This window comes from Triturus cristatus, chromosome 3_2 (assembly GCF_964204655.1).
Source record: "Triturus cristatus chromosome 3_2, aTriCri1.1, whole genome shotgun sequence".
Classification (NCBI taxonomy): Eukaryota; Metazoa; Chordata; class Amphibia; order Caudata; family Salamandridae; genus Triturus; species Triturus cristatus.
This window is the reverse complement of record NC_140584.1, coordinates 670,134,020-670,153,181: the sequence shown is the minus strand read 5'-3', so window position 1 is coordinate 670,153,181 and position 19,162 is coordinate 670,134,020. Positions and strand designations below refer to the sequence as shown.

Below are 19,162 nucleotides of genomic sequence, written 5' to 3'. Positions count from 1 at the left end.
TGCTAGCCCTTAAGATATAGAGGTGCCTACTTTATGGTCAGTAGGAGATGCTTAGTCAGGGTCATGTGTCACCAAGGCAGGTTTACCCCTTTTTAATGCTTGTTGAGGTAATGGGGTGGGTCGTCACTGGGATGGTGCCAGTGCGCAGGGCCCTCGCTCCAGGTTATGTTCAACTAACTGCATTGGGGGCAAGTTGATGTGCATACATGGGAGTGGTGGTACTAGACCCCACCCCCCTGCGGGAGGGGTGGAGATGTTATGCAATGTCACAAAGTAATTCCAACAGCTTATGTATATTTGTAAATTGGTGCATGGTATTGAGTAGTGTGTGTGTTTAATAAATGTACTCTTACTTTTATAAAGCAAAGTACAGACTGGACAATCAACTATTGAGTGTTATTTTTGCTCACCTGCAAATGGCGATTGCTAGCCCACACCACCTCCCTTGAGTAAGCCTCAGACTGCTCTGCAACGCTACCCTCTGAGAGTCAGGCGCTACAATTGGGTGTTTGGTTCCCAGTGAAGGACAAATGTAGTCATGTTATTTCTGCAGGCCTCACAGATGCTGCCTCGTTTTCCAACACATATCTAATGTCAAAGTGAAAAAATGCACAAAAGATGGATCCCAAACTAGCTTTAATATGCCGATTGCTGATCTGTTTGCATTCTACAGAACATTATGTCAGAGAATGCAAGGGCTACAATGTTCGCTTTTCGTATCGCTGACGTCATAGCCAGTAAGTGGGAGGGAACAAACTGCTGAGAGCGACATTTAAAAGCAACCAGAAGGAGAGAAGGAGCCGCCGTCTTCCACTCCACCATAACAAGGTGCCTACTCCATGAGTAATTGCCAGGCCACGTTTAATGCGTCACCACCTGTGTTTAAAATGTAGACTGTCGCCTTGGACAAGAGGTGAGTGGCTCTGCGTCTCAGGACTTTGCAATTTTCAGGGCTGCTGTAGCGCTTTCCCCAGCCAGGTCTCACGAACCAGGGCTTCCGCAAAACAAAGGCCATGTCCGGATGACAAGCCATCTGAGGAAAAACAATGGAGCCGGGCAGTGGAAGGGAATCATGAACACTTCTGTTGCAGGCTTTGCAGTAAAGAACAAAAGTCTATTAAAATCCAAACATTCCCAAAAGCTTCCCCTCCACTCATTTCCTGATTTTAATCGGAGCTCTGGCCTTGTAAAAAGTCAGTAACAAAAGCACTCAAAAAGGTTCAAGCCAGGAGGCAGGAGCTGTAAAGAAAAATATTAAACTGGCCACAAACTGACCATGAAAAAAGTGGGATATATATTTATTCTTTTTTAGCATGCCTTCTAGTGGATACTTCTCAGGCGTGCGACTAGCGACTCCTCGGCGGTAGTAGCCCGGACCCCAGGCAGCCTTAGACCTGCGAGCACTCATCCCTCCGCTCAGGCACTGCGGATGAATGCGGAGGTCTTTTATTCTCTGCCCTCCTCTCTGTTTCCCAAGCAAGCTCCGTGTTTACCCCACCCGCATACATGTCTGAACAATAGATGAGCTGGTGAACGCATCCACGGTGTGAACCAAAGGTTGATGCGCTGGAACTGGAACGGAAGTGACACAATTATAAGGTTAAATTCTTCTCCTGCTTCAGAATTGTGTGACCTTGGTCCAGTTTTGAACTTGCACAGATTTACTGTCATTGCTAACCCCACACTGCTCAGTAAAACCAAACAACATGAAATTCCCTGAGGTCAAGTCAGATTAATAGCAAGAGGGCTCAGCAGCAAGGGGCCTTGATTTGTTATGAAATATTCACTCATCATTATATAAACATCGAGAGAGAAGCGATGCCTGTGTTTCGGGCCTGCCGAGCCCGGCTGCTGCATGAATGATTTCCTCGCGGCTTGTCAGGACGCGCCAGCTCCCTTGCTGTGGGCTGTGCCCTCTGACGGCCCCTTCACTCTCACTCCCGTTTCCTGCCCCAGCCCGCTGCATACGGGGCATGTTTTCGTTTCACTTGGCGGCTGAATGTCCTGTTTGCTGTTCTCCACAATCCGCAGAGATGGCAATCGGGCTTGCCCTGCCCTGGGGAGCGGCCCCATAGCAGTGACTGCTGGATATTTGCAAAGCCGAGGTTGCAATCTTAGAATATTTTGAAGTTTCTCCAAAAGTAATACAACATCAGGGAGGGGAAGCAGCAGAAAGCTCATTATTGCACAAGATGAGAACATAAATGAACAAGAAGCACTGACACAATTTGCTGAGCGTTTAACAGAGCTGCCTACATGTAACCGCTGCATTGTACTGGATTGCACTGGATTGCAAGTCGCCAGGAGCTGTGAGACTCGCAGGGACCCGGCTCCTGCACCCTGTAATTGCCTAGATGGGTATCAGGAGATGCAGTAGAGAAGAGTGCCACCAGAGATGCCAATCAGAGTTAGAAGAGGCACCAGCTGTTACCCCTGATTTACCCTGTGGTTCCACTACCCCTGGCCCTGCTATCCCTTGCCCTAGTGGCCAGAAGCAGCAACAAGAACAGAACTGAAGAGATTTCACAAATCCGTGTGTACTTCTTGTTGTTTCCACACCTCCACCACCACTTACCCCGCAGCAGCTGTGGAGCCAACATTGGGCTAAGGAGTCACCAGGGCCAAAGAATGAGTGAAGTTACTTCCACTACTCTTGGTATTATGGTGAGTCGAAGCCCAGGAGAGCCATGTATGCTGAGGGGAACAAAGCGGCAGAGAGCCGGTGGCGGCCCCTCCGCTAAGGTGGAGGAGCAACGCCCCACTGCTTCTGCTGCAAGCTGAATACAAACCTAAAAATTATAAGAACGTTCGTTATTTCGTTTTTTATATTCAGCTTGACGCTGACGCTAGGCGGGTGGGGCTGGCCTCCCTCCCTAGGGCTCCTAGAAAAAGATCCAGCTTTCTGCAAAAAGTGGTGTAATTCTGTCCAGCAATTCTTGCAGTATAAATTGTCAATATTCCTATGAAAATATGAATGGGGAGAACGTGTTTTGGCAAAACACTTTTTATCGTACCCCCTAGATGGATCACTCTGAACCTTTCTAGGAAGGAACTGAGATGGATGAGACATTTTTTTACAGTTTCGTGAAGAGTTGTCAAATAGTGCTAAAGTTATAAGCAAACCAAAAAATGTTTTTCCTATGGAAACGTGGTCCTAACTATAACTACCCAGGGATGTGAATATACATATACATTCACTGAAAAAAGACAAAAGTGAAAGTGACATTATATTAGGTGAAAATATCAGTCAGAGTCATGTTTTAAATTAAAAAAACAACTGAAATTCACCAGTTATAGTTTACTGGGCTAAATATAACTTGTGCCCCAACTAAACCCTGCTTATGACCTCATATATCACATCAGTCATGACAGGTTCAATTACATCATTGATGACATCAGTGATGAGGTCTCAAATTACATTGTTGATTACATCATGGCTGACATTATTCATCGTGCATACTGCAGTTCAAATTACTCTATAGACCAGTACAAGATTTCAGATATGGAATTAAGTACTGAATGGTGAAGAATCATGTAAACCATAAAGCTACCTTAGGTGAACCAAGGTCCTCCCGCGCACAGCTTTCGCCCTGTACCGAAAACTTTGTGGATAGCTGAACTCGTGCAGCCAATCAACCGGATACGAGGGTGCAGGTGGTGCTGCAGATGATCTTTGCCCTGTAAACAGCTTTTCATGGAGAACTCACTCTGTTCAGACACCCATGCCCAAGTAGGTGGCCAAGATCCCACAGCCTTTGTCCTGTACTGAATCCATTGAGGAAAGTCAACCTATCTTGGACAATCAGCCACATTGTGCAGAACCACTACACAGACGGCCCACTCCCCCTACACACCCAAGGACCCTTAGATGGTGAAGGCGCTACTACGCACAGCCCTCACCATTTACCAAACAATTTGCAGATAGACAACCTCATGTGAGCAATCAAGCATGTATTGATTGTTAACTAACAGGTACCTACAGTCTTCACTCCTATGCACACTTTTTCATGCAGAGACCAGCCCCTCCAGACACTCAAGGCCCCTTAGAAGAGTAAGCACCTACTACGGTACAACCCTCTAACTGTAGCAAAACATTTTACAGATAGTGGACCTCTTGTGGGCAATCAACGAGACATGAGTTGGTAATTCGGCATGTTATCAGTGATTTCAACAATGATGTAATTGAACATGTCATAAGTGATGTAATCTGTGAGGTCAAAAGCAGGGCATGGAGAGGGCATACGTTATAGTTAGCTCAGTAAACTGTAACTGGTGAATTTCAGTGCCTTTCTCTTTTTTTATAAGGTAATTTATTTTCAAGAATATATTATTATAGAAATACAAGCTTACAATATTGCCATCATTTCTAGAACAAACCTCAAACACAAATACCTAAAATCAACAAATTAAAAGAAGACACTTAATAACCACTTCCCTCTATGATCACTCGCACTGCATGCTTCACTAAAAAGCATAAAAATTCATCACTTTTTATAAAAGAATTTCAATCACATGATTAGGGCTATATAGCTTTGGACAGCTAGCCATGTTAGAATAAATCATCCAATACCGAGGAAAATACACTTTGCAAAAAGTATAGAAGATCCAATAAAACCTTTAAAAGAAAGCTTTTAATCAGAGTCGTTAGGCTGAAATTCAGAGTTATCTCAAAGGTATCTCAAAAGTCTCTCTTTTTTTATAAGCCTAATATAATTTGCTTTTACACTAGCAATATCAAAAAACTTAATAGCGCATAAAATGACTCGTGCCTCCAAGAATCTTTTTCCACTCGCTCAAGTAGAAGGGAAAATCTAGACACAGAGAAGTTTGAAGGCATGGACAACGTGGGCAATTGCCAAGGCCCCCCACCTTCCAAGGGCCCCCTGGGAAAGTAAACTTTGCATTTATGTAGCTTTCCTCAGTCTATTTCTGTATGTCATGCTCTCTCCTCTCTGCCTACCTCTACGCCTGAGTCTCTCTTGCTTTGCCCAGTGGCATCTTGAATGTTTCTGGGGGCCCTGGTAATTCATAAACTGTTTTTGTTTGAACCATGGTTTTGAAAGTTTGTATGGCATCATGCAAGCTTCAATTGGTAGAATATGGGGAAAAGGGGGCACCAAAATATGTCTAGGCCAGGCCCAAAAAACTCCTTAAAACGGCACTGTCTAGAAAAGAGGTATTAAAGAATAATCCTAGTCAAAATGCTGTTCACACTTCAGTGTTGGGGTGCCTTTGTACAGTGCTTAATTTGTACCAGTGGCTGCAGGTAGTGAGAGAGCTGGCAATAATTTTTTTGGTCGCGCATGACCCAGCGCATGCGCTGGTCTGGCGAGACTTATTGAGAGGGCTCCAAAAAGTGCTACCAGGCCAGCCTAGAGCTACAGTGCATGTGCGCGGGCGCGCGCTCCGCTTTTACTGCAATTACTTTCACTTTTGTGGCCGCACGGCCGCTTTGATGTTTGATCGCGATCACTTTCACTTTTGCGGCTGCACGGCCGCTTTGCATAGCCAATAGGTCTCGCTTTTGGGACCTTATAAGTATTTAGTTATGCAACTGTTGCCGCCATAATCAGGGAGGAGGGAGGGAGGAGCAGCTGGGAGGAGGGTGGGGAGCAGCCAATGGGGTCGGGGGGTGGGGAGCAGCCAATGGGGTCGGGGGGCGGGGCCGCAGGGGACGCAGCGGCGGGAAACCAGGAAGGGAACGGGAGGCAGGGGGCTGGGCCGCAGGGGGCGGCGGTGGGAGAGAGACGGCGAAGGCGGCGGCGCGGGGTAAAATAGAGGAGAATCTGCACACTCGGCAGAACGGTACACTCAAGCAGTACCAGTGATGACAGGCAGCCGCCCAGGGGGGGCCTCGACCACGGGGCTCACACCAGCGGCGTGAGGAGCGACTGGCCTCAACCAGGGTCAAGGGTCACAGAAAAGTGGTAAAGGTAGAATAAAAAAAGGTAGGAACACAGTGACAAAGGGAAAATAAAGAGACGGACAAGAACCTGCAAAATGAGGTAAAGAAACAGAATGTGTATTTTGGTGAAAGAAAGAGGCATGGGGTGGGATCAAGACTAGGCAGCCTTGGTATTCAGGAGCCCTGGCATTCAGCAGTGCATGTGGCCACTTCTACGAATAACGTGGGGCCCCAGCATGCATTGTTTTTCAAATTAAGCACGGTCTTCATGTAAGTCTAACATGCTGAAACAATTGTTTTAACATGCTGAAATAATATTTGGGAAAGCCTATCATTGACCGATAGCTAAATTTATAGCTGGGGAAAGACTAGAGAAGGGCCCGTTCGTTTAATCACATCATTCTCCCACCTCGACGCCAAGACCTGGAACACTCTTCCCATCCACCTACGGCAGACCCAGGACCTGCTAACCTTCAGAAGACTCCTCATAACCTGACTATTCCAGCAGTAGCAGCAATCCCCCCCCCCGCCCCCAGCGCCTTGAGACCCTCACAGGTAAATAGTGCGCTTTACAAATGCTCTGATTGATTGATCATAAGACAAGCACAACCAGATAGGAGGAAAGATGCGGGCTGTTTTCTAAAGAAAATGCATTGTCTCACAGGTCTTGAACTTAATGGGAGTGGTGTGGGGTAGGGGCTTGTGTTACACCCTGCTCAAGCGCCTGGATACCCTCCATTGTGATTAGTGTGCTATACAAATCAACATAATATAACATTTAGGGACAGGTTTCCTTCATCTTAAATGACTTCACAGCAAGTACTACATGTGTCATAAACAAACGCGTGATTACACCCCTTCAATAAAAAAAAAAAAAAGATATATTCTGAACCAGTGGTGGTTGGTAACATCAAGCAGAGAAGGGAAACAACGAAAAGTAGTGGCTCAGTTCTCAAGAGAAGCTTCCTGCTGTTCTCATTTATTTTCTCTCTGGAATAGGCTCTCCCTATTCCCCTCACAGCGTAAATCAATGAAATATTTCTGGTAGTTCGCCTGCGTTGCCTCTTTATTACAGGGTTTTGGAAGAACCATCTACTGGAAATTGCTGTGGGATCTGTCATGGCTGCATCAACATATTTACTTTGGAAGCATGCCTTGAGCCTTTTCTAGTTCCTCTAAGTTATCTGACAAGAAGAAATATCCCAGGCACGCTGCGCCGCGCCGGCAGCATCAAGGCGCACACTTTCATGTGGTTAAGTTAACTCCTGCTTCTCCACTGCAGGGCTACTGGGCTAATGGCAGACTCCTGTAACAGAGTTATTGTAATTGAAAGAGGACACGGGGAACATTAAGTTCACCTTTTTTCTTAGGGGCAGCTTATGGTCGATCACTTAGTGGGAGGGAAAACGAAAATTCTAGACTATAAAACATATTTTTTTAGAGGAAAGAGAAAAACATTGTTCCAGGAGCCAGGTGTAGTCAGGATTACACATTAGGAGGAAAAGGTAAGGTTCTAGCCCTATAAATAATAATAATATTCGCGGAATAGTTTTTAAAGAGTTAACTGGGCACACAGACTGGAGGTAGCCTCTTGTAGACACCCACCACCACAGGACCCGCTCAGTGCAGAGCTCCAGGCTGCATCATCCGAGGTGCAAGATGTTCAGAAGGCCCAGGCACCCTGCACTTATGAATGAGTACAGCTACAAGTGCTGTTGGGTCGGAGTGTCGGGGCTAGGCGCTGAGCAGACCCTGCAGCAGGCGAGCAGAGGTATTCTTCACTCTACTCGGGTTCGTCTCACCATTGTGCATCCCGCTGCGTTTTGTGTGCATGTGTGTGTTGCTCCCCTTGCCACCTCCCCTTCCTCCACAGTGACTTCCTGTCCGTCGTTCACTCCCTTGTGACCAGTGTGGAGCAGATGACCTCAGGGTCCTAGTCTCTCTGTGGTTATGCATCATTTGATCACATCACAAAACAATAGGACGTGATCAGGAGTAAGGTTCAAGATATTTTCGAAAAAAGGTGTATTTCTATTTGAAGATCTCTAGGAACATCCCTTCACCCCTTTTCCGTCCTGGCATTTGGGAATTACCTTATGAAGGTAGGGTGACCAACCGTCCGTAAATTTCACGGACAGTCCGTAATTTCGGCCGTCTGTCCGTTGTCCGTGAAGGATTATTTAACGGACGCCATTTGTCCGTAATTTTAACCGGGCACCGATCGCACCACCCTAGCCGGTACAGCTCCCACCCACCTCCCTTCTTGACTCCGATGCTGTTGAGGTCGGATGTAACAGACTCCGAAGCAGTACCAAAGCTCAGATACCCAGCAGCATTGGAGAGGCGCAGTGTGATGGCAACCCTCACACCTTCCGCCCTTGATGAGCTGTTAAGAGGTGCTTGAAGGTGACTGAGAGGGAGGGGCTGCAGCTTCAGGAGCAGGGGCATCTATTCAGATGCAAACAGCCCTGAATGCGTCATGTCTCTGCATTTTAGAGGGGCCTCACACATTCCCTTTCTGCTCACGCCCCCAAAAATCGTAGAACCGTCCCTGATTACACCGAGGCAGCACGTGCTTCTCTTCACAGAGCTTAATTACTGTTACTAAATTGTAAGCAAACCACGGTTCTTCAAACATGCAGTCTATAATGTGATAAAATAAAGAAATGGCACAATCGCACCCACACAGATTAACAACGTAGGGAGGACAATCAGTTAAATCAGTTCTCTTGGAGTATCTTCTTTAAGTACTGTACATCACAGTGGGGGATGGCAAATCTAACATTTTAGAAAGAGAGCCTGTAGTCTCGTTGTCTTGTCCAGGCGGGGGTGAGGAGCCCTACTCCACCCTGGAAGAGACCAATATGACACTGCATGCCCACCCCTGTGCCCACCCAGGTGGATCCTGTTCCCCCTCCTGTGATGGCTCCTGCCTCCCCCCCCGTGTTGGCTCCTGTCCCCCCATGTGGTGGCTCCTGTCCCCGCCCCCCCCACCTGTGATGGCTCCTGTCCCCCCCTGTGGTGGATCCTGTCTCTGCCCCGGGTGGTTTCGGTCCCAGTCCTGGAATGGCTCCTGCAGCGAGGGTGAAGTTCTTGATGGGCCTCTTCTCAAAAAGGCTCAGCTCAAAATTAATATGAAAAGGTGAGCGAGAGAGTAAGTGAAGGGATGGCTGGATAAATTAGTGAAAGGGTGAATGGATGAATGAAAGATTGAATAGATGGATAATGAGAGAGGATGGATGGATTGATGAGTGAGTGGAAGGATGGATGAGAGAAAAGGTAAATAGCTGGATGTATGGGTCGAAGGGTAGCTGGATGGGTAAAAGGGGGGATGGATGAGTGAAAGGATGGATGAGTGAAAAGGTGGATGATGAGTGAATGGGTGGATGGATGAGTGAAATGATGGATGGATTGATGAATTGATAAGTGCAAGGGTGAATGGGTGGATGGATGAGTGAAAGGGTGGATGTAAGAATGGATGAGTGAGTGAAAGGGCGTGTAGGTGGACGAAAGGATGAATAGATGAGTGAAGGAGTGAAAGGATAAATGGATGAGAGAAAGGATGGATGAGTGATAGGGTCAATGGATGGATTCATGAGTGGATGAGTAGATGGGTGGGTGGATGGATGGAAGGAAGGATGGCTAAGTGAAAGGGTCGATGAAGAGAGAAAAGGAGGATGGATGGATGACTGAAAGTGAGGATCGGTGAAAGGGTAAATGGCTGGATGGATGAGTGAATGAATGGATGGGTAGAAGAGTGGATGGATGAGTGTACAGATGGATAGGGTGAAAGGGTGGATGGATGGATAATGGATGGATGAGTGAAGGGATGGATGAGTGAAATGATAGATGGAAGGATACATGATGGATAGGTTTGCAAATGGTTGAATATGTATGGATATGTCTGGGCTTACTTATATACTATTGCGCGACCTCCTCTGATGTGTCTGTAAAACTTACCTATTGTCCTGAAGTTTTGTCCTGAATTTTGTTCTCCTGTCCTGAATTTGTTTCCTGAATTTTGACCCTTTGTCCTGAATTTTTACACTCACCGTCCTGAATTTGCACCAATGCCAGTTGGTCACCCTATATGAAGGATGAATCCAAAAGACCAGGCTTCTTTCATATTAAAGCACTTCGCAGCAAGTATTACATATGTTATAATCAAACAGGCGTTAGTCTCCCTCTCCACCAAAAAATACCTCTTCTGCAGGGCTTTAAGTGGGATGAAAAAACTCAAAGGGGCTCTCAAAGGGGCGTGGCCAATGTAATTAAGGGCGTGGCTTAAAACACATAAGCTAAAAATCTTTGCTTAGCATAGTGTGCCACCTGACATTTACTTAGTTTTTTCTGTCATTGCATCCAGATAGGATACAACATGTAACATCATACCTACAAGAAGTCAGGACTATTGGCTTCGCCAATGGTTGTTATTTGCATAAGATAAATAAGCAGCAAATATGGCTTGTATAGAATATTGAAAAAGCTTCCACTTAAAGCCCTGGTGACACCACAACAATGTTGCTGCTCCTGGGTTTCAAAAAGAGAAGGGAAATCCATAGAGAAAATAACTCTCTTAAAAGGATCCCCTCCAACGCTCACCTGGCATCACGTCATGCCGTAACTTCTCCACTAGTGAGAAGTGAGAGCATGTGCACATCCAGGTGCCTGCTGTCACTGCAGTCCGGAAAAAAATGGACCGCTTGTGCTACGGCACAAAACAGAGCCCGATAGAGACCCGTTTCGAGGCCTCCTTTAAAAAACTGCCGGTGCTCAGACCCGGTGAGACCCGGCCCCCTTAAAGCCCTGCTCTTCTGTATCATTGGTGGTGACATCAAGCAGAGAACTGAAAGAACCGAATTTAGCGTCTCAGTTCCCTAGACAAGGTATCCTCGGAGATGAGGTGCTTCAACGAGGCACGCGTTTTAATTAAGCAAAACTCACATTGTCTGTGCCCTTTCAATGGAATTATTGTTTTGCTTCTGCACAGGAAAGTTTGCTGTTTGAGCAAAAACGTGTAATGTTCCAACAGTGGGCAAGAGCCAGTGCTTAATTTGTGAAATAAGTGTTGGGTCCCAAAGCTTTGCTGTGAGGTCTGCAGCCAGAGCTACGCCTAGCCAGGAGGCTGAATACAAAGGCTGCGTTTTCTTGATTCTACCGCATACTTCTTTCATCCACCACCAGACCCTCGCTACCCCTTTATCTTGCAGCTTCATTTTCCTCCATCCTTTTTGCCTTTGTCACTGTTTTTTTGATCTTACCCTTCCTTGTTCTTCCCCCTTTTGTGTTTTTCTCTCCCTTGCTTTGGTTGAAAGTGTGATGAGCAAAAATAGGTGCCAATACCCCAAAATGAGTGGTGGTGGTGGCTCCCATCTGTAACCACCAGCTCAAATTAAGCACTAGAATACAAACAATATTTGATCACCTTAGCCGCCTGCAAAGGATCCACCTTCCCGCCAAAACCATCACACGTACATTTCCTGGCTTGTTTCATTCTTTGCAGCCAAGGTCTCATTGCCCTGTAAGCCCCGAGAAGGGCACCATTACGTTGTTTGACAGACAAGGTGCAGAGCCCCCGCGTGCAAGTGCAGCGGAGGCGGTCTTCCTGCCCTTGGAGTGTGGCGCGGCTCACTTTCCCGCTCTTCCTGTATCCATTGCAGAGAACTTCTGTTAGCTACTGGCTGACATCCCGCGGGAAGACATGTAGCAGCACATTTGAAATCAAAAGGATAATGCATGTCCAAGGCCAATTTCTAAGATTCATTTTCTTCGCGCCGGCGAGGTGCCCACGTGTGATGCATGTCGGTGCTCTCTCCTGTTTACCGAGGTTGTATGAATATCCTGAATTTTGCAACAGTCAGTTGCATGGCTCTGTGCCAACAATGTCTCCCAGCTCCCCCGAGGGAGCGGTAAAGTGGCATGTTCGCTCAATGAAAAACACAAAAACAATGAAAGTAAAACAGTTTGTACACAGATATAGGAAACCCAACCCGGCCGTCTACTTTCTGTTGGTTTTTCTATTGTGTGGGCTCTAGGAAAGAGGCCCATTTTTGCAACCGCTGTATGCTTACATATGATATACAGTTTTATGCACAAATTCACGAGCTACTGGTTGGAGACTCCTGCTCTAGTAACTTTAGCAAATACAGGTGAGGTCTGCTTGTTGTATGATTTGAATGAAAATAGAAAATGACAACAAAAATAGAAAATGTAATTCTTCCGTTTATGAGTGGATTTCAAACTGATCTTTAAAAAAAATGGTTCTGCCTACGAAAGCACAAACTGTCTGTTTGCACAGATCTATTTTGCATTGGTCTCTCACCTGGAGCTTATTTACTTGTGTCCTTCCACTGCTGACGTTTAGGGAGCTACTTTTTTCTTTTTACTTAGGTTGCATGTGTTTTCTCGCTGTCTCCCTCGTGTGCTTCTCTCCAATGTTTCCTGTTACTCTCGCTCGTCTATCTCCTTTTCTCCCCACCTGCTCTTCACTCTCATTTCTTTTTGCTTAGGCACTCCACCAGTCCCCTTCCTGGCCCACCACCTAGCAATTTTGCTCAGGGGGCCCCTGGAGCTGGGGGAGGCCTACATTGCGGAGCTGTGGGGACCTATGTTACGCCAGTGGTGCGTGTTTTCCAGCAGCTCCCCTTGTATGTTTCTTTCCCTCTGCATGTTCCTCTCTCTCTCATCTATTGTGCTTCTGCATTCCCCCGTGCTGTTCTCTATTATCCGTGTGCTTCTTTCCCACCAGCTGCACTCTGTGTTTGTCTCTGTATGCTTCTTTGGAGTTCCCTCCCTCTTGTGCTTTGCCGGCCCCTCCCTACTTGTGCGTTCCCTTACTTGCTTTTTTGTTACTCCCACCCTCGAAACACCAGCAGTCCTTAAGTCGTGCTTTTGCACTGAAAAACCTTTTTTTCATTTACCGATCAAGTGGCGTTCACCATCTTACATCAGTAAATAAAAAAATTAAAGCAAGAGTCATGCAGGACAATCCGCTGGTACTGGTGGTAGCTGACTCTGACTGACCCTGGGCTCTGCCTAACCAGCCCAAGGGCCAGTGCTATGCTGAAAACACACGTACAATACAACGAAAACACATACAAACAAAAGAGTACACTATGGGTTAGGGTACCCCTATGATTGGCATGACCTCCCCATAAGGCCCTAGTATATAATAGGGCAGAGGGATTAAAACTACATTTAAGTCCCTAGTATATAATAGGGCAAGGCAGTTTAGAGGCCAGCAGACCTTTCTGCCCTTGCATGCCGTGCACTGCTGAGGCCAGTTTAAAAGCAGGCCTGTGTTGCAGGACTGCTTTTAACAAAACAAAAAAATAAATATATATATATATTTCTAAATCCTTCCCTCTTCTATCCCTCCACTATCCTTTTCAATCCAAATAACAGACTAAAATGTCTACCACTCAAAATAATTTCATATTTCACTATAATAATTCACCACTAATCCTTTAGGGGTTCAGAAGTAGCGTGTTACTCACCGAAAAAGCACTTCAACACCTTATCAGGTGTTGCAAGCGCTATATAAATGCAACCTTGTTTCCTCCTCTTTCCCTCCATTATACTTCTCAAGCCAAATAAGTGACTAACATAGACCCCACTCAAATTTCTTTCATATTTCAGAATACTAATTCACCAATAATCCTTTATGGGTTCCAGAGTAGCGTGCCACTCACTGAAAAAGCGCTTCAACGTCTCGGCAGGGGTAGTAAGCGCTATATAAATGCAATTACAATACAATAAAATATTTTGGAATATTAGGTACCCCCAGGGTCTCTCCAAGGTTTCCCAGTGGTGGGGGGTCAGGTACTTATAAGGAGGACCCTTATAGAATAGGTTTTATATGCCCTGGGTTTAGTGAAGTTGCACATTTTGCTTCCCACATTGTAGTAAAGTGCTTCCCAAAATCGACTTTTGTGCTAGGAGCACTGTGGAGTGAGGATCAGCAATATTTCTATATATTCAGAACCCATAAAGTCTCCCCTGGGCTTTCCAGGGGGATCCTGTAGTTATAGGAAGGGTCCTTATAAAATATGTTTTATAAGCCCCAGTGTTGGAGAAATTGACTCGTTAACGTTTTCCATTGCAGATCCCCAGTCACATAAGATAACATGGCAAGAAGTTATTAATTAATAGCTTCCTCCAAGGAACACCGAAAAATATCATTTAAGGGCTTATTAGAATGGTATTGATAAATATGCTATTGTTGAATGTATCCTAAAATGTACAGATAAGAAGTTATTAGACTTTCTTGTCTGTAAGCCAAAAGTCAGCCTTCCAGTGATCTGCCCAGGTCTGATTTACGTGGATTAGCCAGGCTACTTTGATGACGTGATAAGTAGCCCTGGGGTGAAAGAGTCATTCTGGGAGGAAAGGCTTCTGTTGCATATGAATGCCAGAGCAAGGAGGGGGAGGGTGGTCACAAACAATGATCTTCTAAAGAAGGTGGGGACAGGCAGAAGAAGCCAGTTGCATTTACACCTCTACTCTTTGAACCCAACCAAATGGCAGGCTTAAGGAAGAAATGTGCTCATGCCAGGGGGGGAGAATATGGAGATGAGCAATCCTGGAGGTTGGTTAAGCCAGCTCTTGCCTCTCTGCTGAGACTTCAGGCATATTGAATTTTGGAGAAATAGTGCTTTCTGGTACACCATTGTGTCACACTTTGGAGGAAAAGGGCATGCTCTGGGGTGTTTACCTGCACCTCATTGGACAGGAGAGTCCTCCTGTGTGACCCCAGAGAACGCTGAATAAGTATCGGAGAGGGGCAGTGCGTTTCAGATCTGCTGCTTGAAACTAAAGGAAGAAGAAGGTTCCATGCTGGAAGTTTGATTTGCACCAACTAGGCCCTGCACTCTGACTGACTGTGCCTGCTGCTTAATCTGGAATTGCAGCCCTGTGGATCAAACCTGCTTCAAGAGGACTAAATCGTGGACTCCCTGCAAGCTACAGGTTAACAGAGCTCACCTGGACCATCATCACCAAGAATCCCCAGCCTGGAGTACTATGAATGGGTTTGTAAGGGTTTTGTCCAAGTGGATTATGGAAATTGAAGTCCCAACCTTTCAAGGGCAATGTTGGAGCTTTCCAAACCCTTGGAGTAGGTGTTGGACACTTTGGGAACCTCAAAGGAACTTCAGGAAGAAGTTCCAGAAGTTTGAAGCCGAGGCGGCCTGCCCTCCAGGTTCGGAAGCTCTGGAGGTCCGACTCCCATAGGTTTGACCGGGAGTTGGTCAAAACCCAAGCTGGCCAACCCTTGCTGAATTTGGCCTGCTGAAGAGCATCACAGGACCCCGGAAGAAAAAGCTCAGAACTAGAAAAGGTGACTGGGAGCAACCGCGAGAATCAAGCCGCCCACCTTCAACCACAAGCCAGCCTGGATCTCTGGGTCGTCCCGCTGGAAAGCTCTGGAGGTCTGTCTTCCATAGGTTTGACTGGGAGCTTTTCGCAAGGAAAGTTGGCGAACCCTCACTGAATCCGGACTGGCTGAGAGCTTCGAGGGACCCCGGGAAGAAAAGCTCCAGAAACGTTTCTAAGTCAGAAGGTAAAAACTTTGACTGAGACTTACCTCAAGGGGTAGCCGCACAGGGCTACATCGTGGACAGCCTGAAACTTTGACTTCCTCCTGGTCTAGCGTGACCAGATGTCCCAATAAACGTTATAGGTTTCTATGTGCTTTATATAGTGCTAAATCTGTAAAAAAAAAATCATATCTCTCGTTGCCTACAGTGGTTTGTTTTCGTTTTGATGTCACTTTAAAGATAAAAATATTTCCTATTCTTATAAATTGGTGTTGGACTTTTATCGTGTGTTATATCGTAATTATTTACAGAATTAGTGTTTTTAAATGCTTTGCATACCTGTCTTTGAAGTCAAGCCTGCCTTCTCGCAGTCAAGCTGCCAAGGGTTGAGCATGGGAATAATTTTCTGAGACCTATTCTGGGCCCTATATTGTGTAGTGGCTTTAGTGCCAGTGGTAGGTGCATATTCATCACTACTAATAATCCCCTTTCCAACAATATTAAATTAATAAACAACTGTTGTTCTGCTCATCTCTAAATTACACAAGCACTGCCAGTGTTGACAATTAAGTGCTGGTGACCAGCACCCGAAACCACCTGTTGAAATTAAGCACTGCAAAGTGCTCTACCTAATATTTTAGGCCTACCCGGACTCTCTATCGAGACATTTGGCTGTCAGCAACAATATGTAGATTAAAGAATCTCTCCCCTTTAATGCCCAGCAGCACTGAACAATGAATAGTTGGTAACAGCACTGGCACATTAAATTGGTCTGACTTACATTTTGAGTCCTGATTAAAACAAAGTCTGCGGCAATGATAAGCGAGCTTCCGGTAAAAAGTGTATCCACGAGATAAAGAATTTATTGTATGAAGATCTGATGTGAATTTGTGGTGTAAACAACTGCCCTATGCATTGCAAAGCGGGAACGCCATGGGAGAAGAAATGAAACATCAATCGGCAAATATCAAGCAGTAAAAGGGAAATATTCTCTTGCTGGAGCCAAAGCGCCCTCAGTGTGTATCTTAGCACACTGGTGACGATAGATCTTGCAGACAGCTCTGCTGTCAAGACCGACCTAAAAATAAACAAACCTGTTTAACTAGTAGATGTAAATGTAAATGTGTTGTACTTGTATAGCGCACTGTTACCCTAGGGTGTCCTGGCGCTGTACTCATACCGCTGTGGAACCCTTCCTGGCTTTTCCCTGTGAAATGTCCACTCCTGGGCACCCCCAAGGTGAAGCCAGGCATCCCAGTGCTGTTGGGGCCGTTGTGGAGATTAAGCAAGCTATTGCTCAGAGTTGCAGAGTGGGACCCATGATTAGAATAGGCACCGAGGCGAGAATTAACAGGTCCAAGGAAATTGAGCCCAAGACCCGCCGAGGTAGGAATTGAACCCCGGTCCCAGGCCAGACCTCTGCATCAGGGTCTGCCGCTCTAACCATTGAGCCACACTTCTCCAGTAGAGCGAGGGAGCAGAAGATAAAACAACATAAAGTGAGAATCAGTAGGTAGGGCAGGGAATATGTGTCAATAAATGACAAGGAAGAGCTACATTCTAAACAGATGGGCATAGATGAAGCTATGTGTATAATCAGCCGGAAGAACTGAAAGCATGTGTTGAAAGGAGGAGTCGCTGATGGGTAAAGCACCGGCAAGTGAGGTGAAAACACAGGATGGTCGAAGGCTGTGGGACCGTACAATGCACAGATCTGCTGCTTTGTCAAAATCTAGGTTTCAATTGCACAACTCCTCCTGCTTTTAGCACCCATCAACAGATACACTCCGGGGAGCCGGGGAGCACATCATTGAGTAACAAACTACAAATGAATGTGCCTTATAATTTTCACTATGCAACCGAAGCGCTGCCCTCCAAATAACAACATTTGTCATTAGGTTTGTGACGCTCACTATATCCGCATTGTAATGACAGAGGAACAGCAGTTCATTGGTGTTAGTCATGTGCTTATTGTACATTTAATTGACAGCATTCCAGATGTAAGCAGCTGTGTCAACGTATTGTTGTTCTGGGTCTGCAATGGGCAGGCCTTTTTTTCCACAACATGTGGCTACCTAAGGTCCAGGAGGTAACACTACATGCAGCAAGCAATTGACCGCAAGCAGCGTGTTGTTCCCTAAAGTGGTGTTATAGTGAACTTAGAGGGGGGTGGGGGGTGGGGAGGGTCTAAATACATTCTTAAGTTGGTAATTCTAGGATATATTTCTGAGCCATGAATTGCTTTTTCTGCCTGGGGCCGCCATGCCTAGCAGTCACTGCTCTCTAAACAGAGCGGGGCAACCATCAGTGGTACCCATGATCCTCTGGCGAATGGGCGGTGAGGTCAAGGGTTACAGACAGCAGAATCAGACGAGTCTCCACCATGGGAAACCCTGTGGCTCCCCCACCTCTAGAGGGGGCAGGGCAGCCGAGGGGTTGGCAGATGAAGTATTTAGTTAGTAGATGAACCTTCTGCCAGGCTCTAAAGAACTCCCCAGTCCTCTCGTGCTAGAAACCATGTGGTTGTCCAGAAGCTAGAAAACATGGATTTGTGGATAATCAAACACTGAAGAGTGATAAACAGAAGAATAGTGATGGTGCAGGTATAAAACAGTTTTGAAGCTATCATAATTTAACCAGATAACAGGTTACATGCACGTGGGCATGTGAAAAGATTAAATAAACTGGAAAAGATAAAGACACAATTCTAGCTAGAATGAACACTGTGTCAATATAAGATAGAACAACTAACCCACTTGCATTATTGTTTTTACTAGCTGGAGTAGTGGCTTGAAAACAAATGGTTATGAGTGTTGCAACAGAATTCAAAGCAAACAAAGTTCATAATGCTCTTGTGGCCGGCAATTCTTTCCCTGCGTGGCCTTTAACATACATCTGGCTTAATTGCCGGAAAGATAGTTAAAGATAATAGATGCAGACTTCATTTGTACTGAAAACACATGGTAAGGTTGTTGTGCTAGTTATGAAAATCAAGATGTCTGGAATACTAAATTAAAAAGAGTTTGCTGACATGAAGGCTAAAAGTTGACTTTTGATTCGGGTATGCTTCCCCTTCTGCTCTGATCTGTTTTTTTCAAACACACACATGTAAACTACATGTTAAGGTGAAAGCTTACATGTATCCTTGAAAGTCTTGCCTTTTTTCTTTTCCCACTTTGAGGATAGCAGACGATAGCTGCATGCACTCATCGTGGTGGGGTATAGGCGCAACCACCGGATTCAGTGGGATGCCTCCCTCCTAGGCTGGGAAGGAGCCCCTTCTCTCCTATCCACAAAATAAACAAGCTCTGGCAAAGCCAAAACGTCCCCCTTTAAAGTGTTAACTAATGCAAAAGGGCATACACAAACGCTGTTTGCATGTGTGGCATGACCAAATGCTGTGCAGCACATTAAAGCCAGACTAACTGGCTTTCCAATGCTGGGAAAAAGAGTATCCAAAATGATTTCTGTATAGAATGCATATAGGAGATGAGCAGTTGAAAGTGACAGATTGATGCCTAAATTTACTTTTCAGAAACAAAATAGTCCCTCAAGCATAATCTGACTCTGTGTATAGTTCAAAGAATTGATAACAGCAGGTAATGCAGAATGCTGCGCTGTTAAGCCGGACCTAAAATGTCATAGCTTTGTGTAGAGTTTATGTAGCAAAGGACACCCTAAGTACTGTAAACCCCACCTGATTTACTCTTTCCATTCATTC

At 45.7% G+C, this 19,162-nt stretch overlaps 1 protein-coding gene across 1 annotated transcript in view; it reads right to left on the bottom strand.

The window, feature by feature from the left end:
- Positions 1–19,162, bottom strand: part of PLCL1 (phospholipase C like 1 (inactive)) — an 851,314-nt gene that overhangs the window by 758,413 nt on the left and 73,739 nt on the right. The gene's annotated exons all lie outside the window — the stretch shown is intronic.